General features: G+C 41.7%; 1 long non-coding RNA gene across 2 annotated transcripts in view; it reads right to left on the reverse strand.

Annotated features, from left to right (window-relative positions):
• LOC112585577 overlaps window positions 1-14,489 on the reverse strand; it is a 50,357-nt gene extending 35,868 nt beyond the window's left edge. The window contains exon 1 of one of the 2 annotated variants that reach the window (XR_003110034.3): window positions 14,014-14,489. This is a non-coding gene — a long non-coding RNA (uncharacterized LOC112585577). The remainder of the gene's footprint in view (window positions 1-14,013) is intronic. The other variant, XR_006551712.1, reaches the window with a different exon arrangement.
• Window positions 14,490-14,533: the final 44 nt, after the last annotated feature.

Consider the following 14,533-nt stretch of genomic DNA (forward strand, 5'->3'; position numbering starts at 1 on the left):
GATTAACGGATACTTGGGGATGTGTTATACTTTTCTCTCCACTTGTACACAACTTATATTTAAAGTCATCCCGATAAAAAAAAGTTCAAAATCACTGGTGGAAAGTTTTAAAACATATGAGCATCTTTAACAACAAAAAACGACTACAACAACTACAGAATGTTTGGTTGTCTCCGACTCAAGGCCTGGCACTGGAGATTTACTATTTACTCACACTCTTTTAAATTGTTCATGTGTTTTTAATAAAACATTATTTTATCAGTACAAAGATCTATATACACATGTACATATGTAACACAAACATCTACCCCACAGATATATACATACACATGGATATATATAATATTTAATTATACATTTTTATATAACATATAATATATAAAAGACAGATATAGTTATATATACAATTGCATTATATATATGTACTTTTATATGTGTGTATGTTTTGGTAAGTGTAGAATACTTAACACTTTCTGAGGATACACCTCCTGAGAATGCATTTAGCTTCGCATCTTATCAGCTGTGGGTCCTTAAGCAAGTCACTTCTGAGTCTTCTTAGGTTAACACATAAATGAGAAAACACATTTGAAAATGCCAACCACAAGGTCTGGTCTAATACAGATATTCACTAAGTGTTCCTTTAAATGACATTTAATATGTGAGGAGAACCAGATTTATTATGTAAGCAGGACTGTCCCTAACGTTGAGGGACCATAAGCAAGAGGACAAACAGGCATCCAATCCAGGATCTGTTTTTCTCCTTCCACCCTATAGAGGGGAGTCACACAAGTGTATGGAGAAGGCGATGGCACCCGACTCCAGTACTCTTGCCTGGAAAATCCCATGGATGGAGGAGCCTGGTAGGCTGCAGTCCATGGGGTTGCTAGGAGTCAGACACGATTGAGTGACTTCACTTTCACTTTTCACTTTCATGCACTGGAGAAAGAAATGGCAACCCACTCCAGTATTCTCGCCTGAAGAATCCCAGGGACGGGGGAGCCTGGTGGGCTGCTGTCTATGGGGTCGCTCAGAGTCAGACACGACTGAAGCGACTTAGCAGCAGCAGCACACACATGTATGGATATCTCAACAAACTTTATCAAGCTCCATTACCTCTAATAGCTGTCCTCTGACTACTCAGAAGGTTTAGGTGTGGGCACACTAATCCTGTCTACAATCAAAGAAGAGCTAGCAGAGGCCCTGAAAGTAGGCTTCCGGTTATTTGTCAGGGAATTTCAAGGGTCCCTGGTAGTAAGAATTTCGCTGGAATGTGTGTGTGTCATGGGGCGTTTGGGGAGGCAGAGTGGGTAGAGTAGTAGGGAGATGTACTCTTAGAATTTCTTGGCCCCTGGGACAGGATGTGACTGGAGAAGGGCCACCATAGCCGGTTCTTTCAAAGCAAAGGGCCCAGGGCAGGGGACCCAGTACTGATTAGAGACAAGGTGTTGTACTGAATCACTGAATAGAGTAGGAGTCAGAAAACATGGATTCCTACCCAGTTCTGCCAGTAACTTCTTGTGTGACCTTAGACCAATGTCTTTACCTAGCCATGCCTTAATTTTCTCATACATCCATTCAATAAATAATTATTGGGCTCCAAATATGGGCTAGGCATGCATCTAGACACTGTGGATATACATAGAATTTGACAGACAACAGTCCTTGCCGTCAAAGACTTACCATTTTGATAGGGAATAAGCCATAAACTATGAAGATATCTAGGGCAAACATATTCCAAACAAAGGGTCTCCTCTAATTAAAAATTTTCATGTTAATCTTGGAAGTTAGCATGTTCATTAAATATAAAATACAAAAGAATCCTAAGAGGAAAAAATAGCATATTTTAAATTATAAAGCAACATTATAAAGAGTGCAAAGCAAGACTTTCATGATCCATCCTCTAATATAACAGAATAAGCTCTCCACAACTGCTGCTCTAATCTGAATGACAAGAATCATCACCATATGCAGCACAGCATCCAATCTCTAAATGTGCCATTTTCTTTATATTATTACTAATTTAACTGTATATATATTTATTTAGAAGATAAATTTATGTGAAAGACATGATCACAAAGCATTTATCCACATTAACATGTTTAATATACTGTATCAGATGCTTTTTAAAAGGTTAATGAGCTTTAAAGTAAAGCAAAGGAATTTAGTTAGAACTGGACATGGAACAACAGACTGGTTCCAAATAGGAAAAGGAGTATGTCAAGGCTGTATACTGGCACCCTGCTTATTTAACTTATATGCAGAGTACATCATGAGAAACGCTGGGCTGGAAGAAGCACAAGCTGGAATCAAGACTGCCGGGAGAAATATCAATAACCTCAGATATGCAGATGACACCACCCTTATGGCAGAAAGTGAAGAGGAACTCAAAAGCCTCTTGATGAAAGTGAAAGAGGAGAATGAAAAAGTTGGCTTAAAGCTCAACATTCAGAAAATGAAGATCATGGCATCTGGTCCCATCACTTCATGGGAAATAGATGGGGAAACAGTGGAAACAGTGTCAGACTTCATTTTGGGGGGCTCCAAAATCACTGCAGATGGTGACTGCAGCCATGAAATTAAAAGACACTTACTCCTTGGAAGGAAAGTTATGACCAACGTAGATAGCATATTCAAAAGCAGAGACATTACATTGCCAACAAAGGTCCGTCTAGTCAAGGCTATGGTTTTTCCAGTGGTCATGTATGGATGTGAGAGTTGGACTGTGAAGAAAGCTGAGTGCCGAAGAATCGATGCTTTTGAACTGTGGTGCTGGAGAAGACTCTTGAGAGTCCCTTAGACTGCAAGGAGATCCAGCCAGTCCATTTTAAAGGAGATCAGCCCTGGGTGTTCTTTAGAAGCAGTGATGCTAAAGCTGAAACTCCAGTTCTTTGGCCACCTCATGCAAAGAGCTGACTCATTGGAAAAGACTCTGATGCTGGGAGGGATTGGGGGCAGGAGGAAAAGGGGATGACAGAGGATGAGATGCGTGCTGCGATTCATGGGGTCACAAAGAGTCAGACGTGACTGAACTAAACTGAACTGAACTGAAAGGAATTTACACAGAGAGATGAATGGTGTGTGCCTTAATCTACAAACAGTCTAAGAATAGCTTATATTTATACCAAACCAGTAACAATTAGGTGCAGCTTCCTGATACAACAACTACAGAATGTTTGGGGTCATGGCAAGTAATTTGATCAGACAATTAGGAGTCAGGTGAGAAGAACTAGAAGATCTTGAATTATACAACAGAAAAAATTTTTTTCTGAAAAGTTAGGCAGTTAAGTATTAATAATAATGGAACTTAAGTCTTAGTTCCACTCTGACCTAAAAGCAGTCACACAAGTAGAGCGTCAAAGCTCAGATCATTCTAGCCATTGCATCATACACCTCAAAGTTGAAGAGTTTCCCATTTATCACAAAACATCCCTTATAAAGGAATATTTATACTTGTTACATCTCACAATTAGAATCACCTCAGGGTATAGTGAATTTATAGACAGAAATAAAAGCACCAATAACGCAACCCAACCAAGTTCTCCCTTCTATGTCTCTGTTCAAAATAAACAGAATAGAACAGCATGCACTCTCCAAGTTTTACATAGTATAACTTTTTGTACTCTTGGAGGGCACAAACCAAACCTTGTGCGCACCACAAGCCAGGAGAAAGGAGCGATGACCCCACAAGTGACCCAGACTGGCCTGTGAGTGCCCAGGAGTCTCCGGCAGAGGCGTGGGTTGGTGGTGGCCAGCTGCAGGGCTGGAGCACCGAGTGCAGCAGTGCATGCTCTGCGCGGCGGGCCTTCTGAAGGAGGTCGCCGTTATCTTCATCACCTCCACCACAGTCTGGTCTCAGGTGAAACAACAGGGAGGGAACACGCCCCCACCCATCTACAGAAACTTGGACTAAAGAGTTACTGAGCATGGCCCCACCCATCAGAACAAGACCCAGTTTCCCCCTCAGCCAGTCTCTCCCATCAGGAAGCTTCCATAAGCCTCTTATCCTTTTCCATCAGAGGGCAGACAGACTGAAAACCACAATCACAGAAAACTAACCAAATTGATCACGTGGACCACAGCCTTGTCTAACTCAGTGAAACTATGAGCATGCCATGTAGGGCCACCCAAGACGGATGGGTTATGGTGGAGAGTTCTGACAAAATGTGGTCCACTGGAGAAGGGAATGGCAAACCACTTCAGTATTCTTGCCTTGAGAACCCCATGAACAACATGAAAAGGCAAAAAGACACTGAAACATGAACTCCCCAGGTGGGTAGGTGCCCAATATGCTACTGGAGATCAGTGGAGAAATAACTCCAGAAAGAATGAAGAGATGGAGCCAAAGGAAAAACAGCACCCAGTTGTGGACGTGACTGGTGATAGAAGTAAAATCCAATGCTGCAAAGAGCAATATTGCATAGGAACCTGGAATGTTAGGTCCATGAATCAAGGCAAATTGGAAGTGGTCAAACAGGAGATGGCAACAGTGAATATCGACATTTTAGGAATTAGCAAACTAAAATGGACTGGAAAGGGTGAATTTAACTCAGATGACCATGATATCTACTACTGTGGGCAGGATCCCCTAGAAGAAATGCAGTTGCCCTCATAGTCAACAGAAGAGTTCAAAATGCAGTACCTGGATGCAATCTCAAAAATGACAGAATGATCTCTGTTCGTTTCCAAGGCAAACCATTCAATATCACAATAATCCAAGTCTATGCCCCGATGAGTAATGCTGAAGAAGCTGAACAGTTCTATGAAGACCTACAAGACCTTCTAGAACTGACATCCAAAAAAGATGTCCTTTTCATTATAGGGGACTGGAATGCAAAACTACGAAGTCAAGAGATACCTTGAATAACAGGCAAATTTGGCCTTGGAGTACAAAATGAAGCACGGCAAGGCTAACAGAGTTTTGCCAAGAAAATGCACTGGTCATAGCAAACACCCTTTTCCAACAACACAAGAGAAGACTCTATACATGGACATCACCAGATGGTCAACACTGAAATCAGACTGATTATATTCTTTGTAGCCAAAGATGAAGAAGCTCGATACAGTCAGCAAAAACAAGACTGGGAGCTGACTGTGGCTCAGATCATCAACTCCTTATTGCCAAATTCACTTAAATTGAAGAAAGCAGGGAAAACCACCAGACCATTCAGGTATGATCTAAATCAAATCCCTTATGATTATACAGTGCAAGTGAGAAACAGATTCAAAGGACTGGATCTGATAGATAGAGAGTGTGATGAACTATGGATGGAGGTCCGTGACACTGTATAGGAGGCAGTGATCAAACCATCCCCAAGAAAAAGAAATGCAAAAAGGCAACATGGTTGTCTGAGGAGGCCTTACAAATAGCTGAGAAAAGAAGAGAAGTGAAAGGCAAAGAAGAAAAGGAAAGATATACCCATTTGAATGCAGAGTTCCAAAGAATAGCAAGGAGAGATAAGAAAGCCTTCCTCAGTGATCAAGGCAAAGAAATAGAGGAAAACAATAGAATAGGAAAGACTAGAGATCTCTTCAAGAAAATTAGGAGATACCAAGGGAATATTTCATGTAAAGATGAGCACAATAAAGGACAGAAATGGTATGGACCTAACAGAAGCAGAAGATACTAAGCAGAAGTGGCAAAAATACACAGAAGAACTATACAAAAAGATCTTCATGACCCAGATAACCACGATGGTGTGATCACTCACCTAGAGCCAGACATCCTGGAATTTAAAGTGAAGTGGGCCTTAGGAAACATCACTACGAACAAAGTTGGTGGAGGTGATGGAATTCCAGATGAGCTATTTCAAATCCTGAAAGATGGTGCTGTGAAAGTGCTGCACTCAATATGCCAGCAAATTTGGAAAACTCAACAGTGGCCACAGGACTGGAAAAGGTCAGTTTTCATTCCAATCCCAAAGAAAGGCAATGCCAAAGAATGCTCAAGCTACCACACAATTGCACTTATCTCACACGCTAGCCAAATAATGCTCAAAATTCTCCAAGCCAGGCTTCAACAGTATGTGAAACGTGAACTTCCAGACGTTCAAGCTGGATTTAGAAAAGGCAGAGGAACCAGAAATCAAATTGCTAACACCCGTTGGATCATCGAAAAAGCAAGACAGTTTCAGAAAAACATATACTTCTGCTTTATTGACGACACCAAAGCCTTTGACTGTGTAGATCACAACAAACTGTAAAATTCTGAAACAGATGGGAATACCAGACCACCTAACCTGCCTCCTGAGAAATCTGTATGCAGGTCAAGAAGCAACAGTTAGAACCAAACATGGAACAACAGATGGTTCCAAATTGGGAAAGGAGTACGTCAAAGCTGTATATGGTCACTCTGCTTATTTAACTTATATGCAGAGTACATCATGCGAAACGCTGGGCTAGAAGAAGCACAAGCTGGAATAAAGATTGCCGGGAGAAATATCAATAACCTCAGATATGCAGATATGCCACCATTATGGCAGAAAGCGAAGAAGAACTAAAGAGTCTCTTGATGAAAGTGAAAAAGGAGAGTGAAAAAGTTGGCATAAAACTCCTCATTCAGAAAACTAAGATCATGGCATCTGGTCCCATCTACTGTTGCTGCTAAGTCATTTCAGTCATGTCTGACTCTGTGCAACCCCATAGACGGCAGCCCACCAGACTCCCCCATCCCTGGGATTCTCCAGGCAAGAACACTGGAGTGGTTGCCATTTCCTTCTGCAATGCATGAAAGTGAAAAGGGAAAGTGAAGTCGCTCAGTCGTGTCCTACTCTTAGCGACCCCATGGACTGCAGCCTACCAGGCTCCTCCATCCATGGGATTTTCCAGGCAAGAGTACTGGAGTGGGGTGCCATTGCCTTCTCCGCCGGTCCCATCAATTCATGGCAAATAGATGGGGGAACAATAGAAACAGTGAAAGACTTTATTTTTGGGGGCTCCAAAATCACTGCAGATGGTGACTGCAGCCATGAAATTAAAAGACGCTTACTCCTTGGAAGAAAAGTTATGACCAACCTAGACAGCATATTAAAAAGCAAAGACATTACTTTGCCAACAAAGGTCCATCTAGTCAAAGCTATGGTTTTTCCGGTACTCATGTATGGATGTTAGAGTTGGACTATAAAGAAAGCTGAGCGCCAAAGAATTGATGCTTTTGAACTGTGGTATTGGAGAAGATGCTTGAGAGTCCCTCGGACTGCACGGAGATCCAACAGTCCATCCTAAAGGAAATCAGGCCTGAATATTCATTAGAAGGACTGATGCTGATGCTGAAACTCCCATACTTTGGCCACCTGACGTGAAGAACTGACTCACTAGAAAAGACCCTGATGCGGGAATGATTGAAGTTGGGAGGAGAAGGGGACGACAGAGGATGAGATGGTTGGATGGCATCACTGACTCAATGGACATGAGTTTGAGCAAGCTCCAGGAGTTGGTGATGGCCAGGGAAGCCTGGCGTGTTGCAGTCCACGGGGTCGCAAAGAGTGGGACGTGACTGAGCGACTGAACTGAACTGATAGCGTTTCATTGCAGCTACTTCCACTAGATGGCACTAAAGACTCAGACTCTGGGGGGAAAATAAATTTGAACAGCAGAAGTGATCTACTACAATAAACAAGAAATTTCTCCAGTCATCTGTCCTACCATTATGATCAGTTCCTCAGAAACTAAACATGAATCTTGGCCATTAAATGCACGCATAGTACATTTATTAAAGCATACTATGTTTGAGACTTGCCCAGTGTTAGGAATGCAGAAATAAAACTTTATACCTTGTTCTTAGTGTGGGAGGAGTGGGGTGTAGTGAGAAAGAAACAAGTATAAAATTGAAATGAGAATGTTAAAAAGGTCATCACAGTACCATGGGAAGCACAAAGAGGAACACCTAATAAAGGCTTGCTGAAAGAAGGATTTCTAGAGAAGCTGATATCTGAAAACTGAGCTTTGAAGAATAGATAGGAATTAACTAGACAAGAGAATGGGCAGGGTGTCCTACGCAGAGCAATAAGTTTGTACAACTATACAAGAGGCTGAAGCTCCGGGTGCATGCTAGGATGAGGGTGAAGCAGTGCAAGAAATGAGGTTAGTTAGACTGGCAGAGGAAGTCAAGCCTTCAGTTCAGTTCAGTTCAGTCACTCAGTCGTGTCCGACTCTTTGCGACCCCATGAATCGCAGCACGCCAGGCCTCCTGTCCATCACCAACTCCCAGAATTTACCCAAACTCATGTCCATCAAGTTGGTGATGCCATCCAGCCATCTCATCCTCTGCCATCCCCTTCTCCTCCTGCCCCCAATCCCTCCCAGCATCAGAGTCTTTTCCAATGAGTCAACTCTTCTCATGAGGTAGCCAAAGTACTGGAGTTTCAGCTTCAGCATCAGTCCTTCCAATGAACACCCAGGACTGATCTCCTTTAGGATGGACTGGTTGGATCTCCTTACAGTCCAAAGGACTCTCAAGAGTCTTCTCCAACACCACAGTTCAAAAGCATCCATACTTCGGGGCTCAGCTTTCTTCACAGTCCAACTCTCACATCCATACATGACCACTGGAAAAACCATAGCTTTGAGTAGACGGACCTTTGTTGGCAAAGTAATGTCTCTAATTTTGAATATGCTATCTACGTTGGTCATAACTTTCCTTCCAAGGAGTAAGTGTCTTTTAATTTCATGGCAGCAATCACCATCTGCAGTGATTTTGGAGCCCCAAAAAATAAAGTCTGACACTGTTTCCCCATCTATTTCCCATGAAGTGATGGGACCAGATGCCATGATCTTCGTTTTCTGAATGTTGAGCTTTAAGCCAACTTTTTCACTCTCCTCTTTCACTTTCATCAAGAGGCTTTTGAGTTCCTCTTCACTTTCTGCCATAAGGGTGGTGTCATCTGCATATCTGAGGTTATTGATATTTCTCCCGACAGTCTTGATTTCAGCTTGTGCTTCTTCCAGCCCAGCGTTTCTCATGACGTACTCTGCGTATAAGTTAAATAAGCAGGGTGACAATATACAGCCTTAATGTACTCCTTTTCCTATTAGAAGATAATTTGCATGAGAATACAATTTTAGCTTATTCCACACAATAAACTATATCCTGGCACAGTCAGGAATCCCTCTCTTCATGGAAATTATTATTCTAGTGGGGAACAAGCCATGAAGATATTTGGGGAAAACATATTCCAGGTGCTTAAGTCATATTTGATGAATAAATGAAGGTATTCAATAGTCACTGAAGATTATGATCAAACTGCAGAGGAAAAAAAAAAAAAGATCTCTTACAGGATTATGGTGAATGAATTGGAAATAGAGACACTACTCAGTGATCCAAAAATAATATGATAGGAATTTGAACTAAAGCAGGAAAAGCAGGGAAGGAGTGGATTCAGAGCTATGATACAGACAAGAATGGTATCAGCAAAAAGAGCCCCTTTATAAAATGGGCTGGTGCTTTATCTATATCACCTCCAAGCCCCACAACAACCAAGGGAGCTCTCTTTTAAAAAAATAAAAAAGTTTTGCTAAAAGACCCTAGGAAATAGCAGTGTTTAAAAGCAGGTGCAAAAAATAGTGCACTGCAAGGAGAAGAAAAGTAGTGGTTAGAAGGGCTGAAAGAGGAAGAAAAATCAAGCATAGTGTTAGAGAAACCAAGGAGGAGAAAGTTTCAAGAGGCAACTGTCAATGTCAAAAGCTATAACAAATTCTGTTAGATGATAACTGAAACGTATCCACTGGACAGAGCAAGGGGGAAGTTATCAGGGACTGTGGCAAAAGCAATTTCAGGGGATGGCGAGAACAAAAGCCAGATTATACTATGTTCAGGAGTAAAATGTGAGGAGGATTACAGAAGCAAATGTAGACTATTCTTTTTAAGAGGGAAAGTGAAATCAAGAGCTAAAGACAGGTTGTAAGGTAGAAGAGACTTAAACATGGGTATGAGTTGGAAGAAAGACCCATCAGAAAAGAAAGGATGAAGACAGAGGAGGAAGTAGATGAGACTGGGCTTTAAAGCACAGATCTTAGAAGAAAGGATTCTCCTTGCTTTTCAAAGGAGGAAGGATGGTGAATGACAGAAACAGGGATAATGGTGAAAGGGAAGCCTGACATAGCTCTCTGGTTCACTTCTGTACATTCACCCCATGTCTGGTGGTGCTAACAAGGCAAACTGTCCAATCCAGATGTGCCTGATTTCCTGATGGGTCATCCTCTGTTCCTGGCCTTCTTGCCTTTGGTACTTTCCCTATCTTGGGCTAGAGGTTTAGTGGCTTAATCACTCAGTTGTGTCTGCCTCTTGTGACCCTGTGGACTGTAGCCTGCCAGGCTCCTCTGTCCATGGGATTTTCCAGGCAAGGATACTGGACTGAGTACCCATTTCCTCCTCCAGGAGACCTTCCTGACTCAGGGACTGAATCCTTGTCCCTTGTGTCTCCTGCATTGCAGGCGTATTCTTTACCCGCTAAGCCACAGGAGTGCAGTGAAACTCCTTAGACACTTTAACAGACCTGGCCCTTTCCTCAGTCCTATTCCTCTGATCCCAAGACTTTTGTACTTCCCTGTAACTATTTGCTTCCCGGGGTCCCCGAAAAGATGAAGTAGTATGTGAACATGGACTAAAACACTAACTAATCCTAAGAAAGGAGACTCCTTAAATAATTCTCTCCCATAATCTTATCCCATATCACTTGTGGTCTGTATGATCCACAAAACTCTTGGTTGCAAGTATTCCTATTCTACTTTGGGATCATTCACTTGCCTCATCAATAAAAAGTCTTTATTAGACGCCTACTATGTAGGCACGGACTTGGTTGCCAAGGGTTTTTCATCTTAACAAAGAGACAAAAAATACGTGTATGTGTGTATACACACATATATACATATATATACATAATAAATTAAAAACACTTAATACCAGAATGTAGCACAACTGAAAAATTAAAAGTATACGCAAGTTGCCATCTGACCCAGTAATCCCAACTCTGGATATATATCCAGACAACACTGTAATTCAAAAAGATAAATGCACCTTTATATTTGCAGCAGCACTATTCACAACAGCCAAGACATGGAAACAACCTAAATGTCCACTGACAGATGAACAATGAAAAAGATCTGGTACATATTACAATGGAATACTACTCGGCCATAAAAAAGAATGAAATGATGCCATTTCCGGCAACATAGATAGAACTGGAGGTTAGCATACTAAGTGAAGTAAATCAGAAATGCAAAGACAAATACCATGTGATATCACTTATATATGGAATCTAAAACAGGACACAAATGAATTTACCTATGAGATAGAAACAGGCTCACAGACATGGAGAATAGATTTGTGGTTACCAAGGAGGAGGGTGAGTGAGGGAAGAGATGGCTTGGAAGTTTAGCATTAGCAGACACAAGCTATTATATATAGAACATACAAACCACAAGGCTCTACTGTATAGCACAGGGAACTATATTCAATATCCTGTGGTAAGTCAGAATGAAAAAAGAACATGAAAAACAATGTCTATATAACTGAATCACTATGTTGTATGCAATACTGTAAATCAACTATACTTTAATAAATTTGTTTAAAAATCTCTCTCTCTTTAGTCACTAAGTCATGTCCAACTCTGCGACCCCATGGACTGTAGCCCACAGGCTCCTCTGTCCATGGGATTCTCCAGGCAAGAATACTGGAGTGGGTTGCCATTTCCTTCTCCATTAAAATAGCCATTGGAGCTCAAATCTGGAGTGCTGAAACAAAAGGGCAAGTTTCAAGAAAGTAGTGTGAAGAGTATGTTTAAATAATAAAGGTGGAAGAATTCTGAAGAGAAAATTGGATAAGACTAAGAAATGTGCTTGGCAATATTTAAGTCCAACTAAAAAGCCAGTTGCATGAATCTATTAAGGAATCCAGATTTCATCCTATAGAGGGAGCCTGGGAGCTACTGAAGCTTTTAGAAATGCTGATTTGTGCCATATTTTTACAATTAATTTGGAAAAACTGTGTAGAGAAAAAAAACAGAAGCCAGGAATAATTCAGAAACTATTCTAATCCTCGAAGTAAGTCCTTATCATCTGAAAGTTCTCCACAGTAAGGTGTTGGCTGTAGGGATGGAAAGAAATTGGTACCTGCTTGGATATGGAAAAAGAAAAAGGAAGCCAAGAGCACTATAAAGTTTAATGCTGGAGGCAAGAGAATGATATCCTTGAGAGAATAAAACAGAAAAATTCAGAGAACACAGTTTAGTGAACAAAGAAGTTCACTGAAGTTTAAAATATGTGGGGCCTAAGGTGATGGGGCCACATTTGGGCACAGGTTTATAATAAATGGCTATGACCAAAGCGCAAGAGAGAGGTTAGTACTGAAAGTGTGAATCTGAGGATCATCTGCATAAGAAATAAAGGTAAGGGATAAAGTGGAGCAAGCAGAACCAGTGACGAAAGAGAATGTGAGAAGCTGTCCAAGAAATCAGAAGGCCAGGAGAGTAGAATATTTCAAAAGGCAAAAGGGAAACAAGTTTTAAGGATGAAAAAGTACATAACAATGGTGAATACTAAAGAGACTTGAGTGAGAAAAAGGCAGTGACTGGTCATTTGTGATCCACAAGAGCAAAGTCTCAATAGGGAGAGGGAAAAAATGGGTGAAAGCATAAAGCGGGACTAGTCTTCTGAGAAATGTAATGGTGAGGGTCACAAAGGTAAGTAAGTTGAAAGGCAGCCTAGTCAAGGGAGAATTTCGTAGAAGAATGTGTTAGTTAAGGACTGATTGAAAATGTAGGGACAGCAATGTATTGAGAAGGCAAGAAGGTTGGAATAAAGAGCAAAAGTCTTATGGGGTTAACCTTGGAACAGAAAAAGAGAAGTCAGAAGTCTGAGAGGAGCTGTGACGAATCACAGATTTTTTTTTAGCAAAGAGTGAGTGACTTGCTTTTCTTACTCAATTAAAGGCAGATACCTGCTGAGTTTATATGAGATTCAATGCTTAAGAAGCTGGGAAAGAAAAGGCTACAGGTGATTGTGCTAGACTCTTAAACACTGCATCATAAGACACGCGTTCAAGTCTCATTTGTTCTACCTTGGGCTTGCCACCAAATTTGAGACTTTCCTCATATAGTTGAGGTTAAAGGAGATAATATACAGGTACATTCAAAAGCACTTCTTAAACAAGAGAAGCTTGGAACATCCACCATGGGAAACATGATAGAGCATGAATAAGAGATGAAGTAAAGCATCTCCAGACATCAGAGAGAGTTGAGGTGAAGTTCAGAATAAGAATAAACGGCAAACCCAAGTCTGCACAGTTTCTGTGACTTACTCCAGCATACTGGAGTGAAGAAAGCAGAATCTGAATCCGTAGGTATGGAGAAGGACAAGAAACTGAAGAAAACCAGGTAAGGACTATTTTAAGACCTTCCTAGATGTGCTTACTTTTGGAAATTCTATGTAATTCACATATAAATGTAGCATATGACTCAGTGACATATTTTGGAAATGGCTGAACATTTCGACTTTCATTTTATAGTTTTCTTTTCATATTTCAAAGTCAAATTTCTGTTCGTTTGTTTCAGATTCCATATTTTTTAAAGCTTAGGCTCCAGGCACTGTGCCTATAGCATGAAATGGATAATGAAGGCATCATTGAGACAGTTGTCCATTGGGTCCAAATCAAGTAGGGAAAGTCATGAACAAAGCAAGCAGTGAGATAATCAGGCATCCTAGTCGGTCTTAAGATAACAGGAACAAATGGAGCACAAGGAGCCAGAGTGTTACCATTTCTGGAATTGTGGAAGTACAGGTCCTAGATGCCAAATTCCCCATACAGCCAAATCAGGAGACTCCTTCTAAGAACGAAGACAGAGAAACTGAAGTAAAGGATGTCCTACGTGTTCATCTTACCACTACTCTGTGAGCCCACAGAGGACTTATCCTTCTTTGACATCTTCCACTATACCATTGTGACCAGTCACGGGCCCTCTCTGATTTAAAAAAAAAAAAAAAAAAATCCACAGCGAGACAAACTTGCCCTCTTTCTCTTACACAAAACTGTAGAACTCTGGTTGACATACAACTCCTTAGTCATCGGCACCTCTAGTCCCGACGGACGAAACAACAGCTTCTCAAGCCCCAGGGAACCGGGATTCGAGCTTCCCGGCGACTGCCACACGAAGGCAAAGCTAGACCTTGGTCCAACAGTCTCCCTGATGGGTCCTGAGAACCAGCCTGGCCCGGAAAATGCCAGGACCCAGCGAGCCGCTTCCAGAAGCTCCGGTAACCCGCACGCATGGCCTCAAGGACTCCTGAATTAAAATAAGCTGGGACGCCCAGAGGGGAACTCGCAGGTTCACAGTAGAGCCAAGGATAAAACGCCATTGGCCGCTTCCGAGGACTCGGGAACCAAGAAAACGCCCTTCAACTGCCCTTCGACAAACCCTGGGCCGAGCTTGGGGCAACTGACAGCGCCAGCCACCAATGGGAGGCCCCAGGGTGGGTTCGTGGGACCAATCCGAGGGCGCAAAGAAAGCCTTCCCCGTGGCACATCAGCGCAGCTTTCTAAGTT

Source organism: Bubalus bubalis, chromosome 6 (assembly GCF_019923935.1).
Source record: "Bubalus bubalis isolate 160015118507 breed Murrah chromosome 6, NDDB_SH_1, whole genome shotgun sequence".
Lineage (NCBI taxonomy): Eukaryota > Metazoa > Chordata > Mammalia > Artiodactyla > Bovidae > Bubalus > Bubalus bubalis.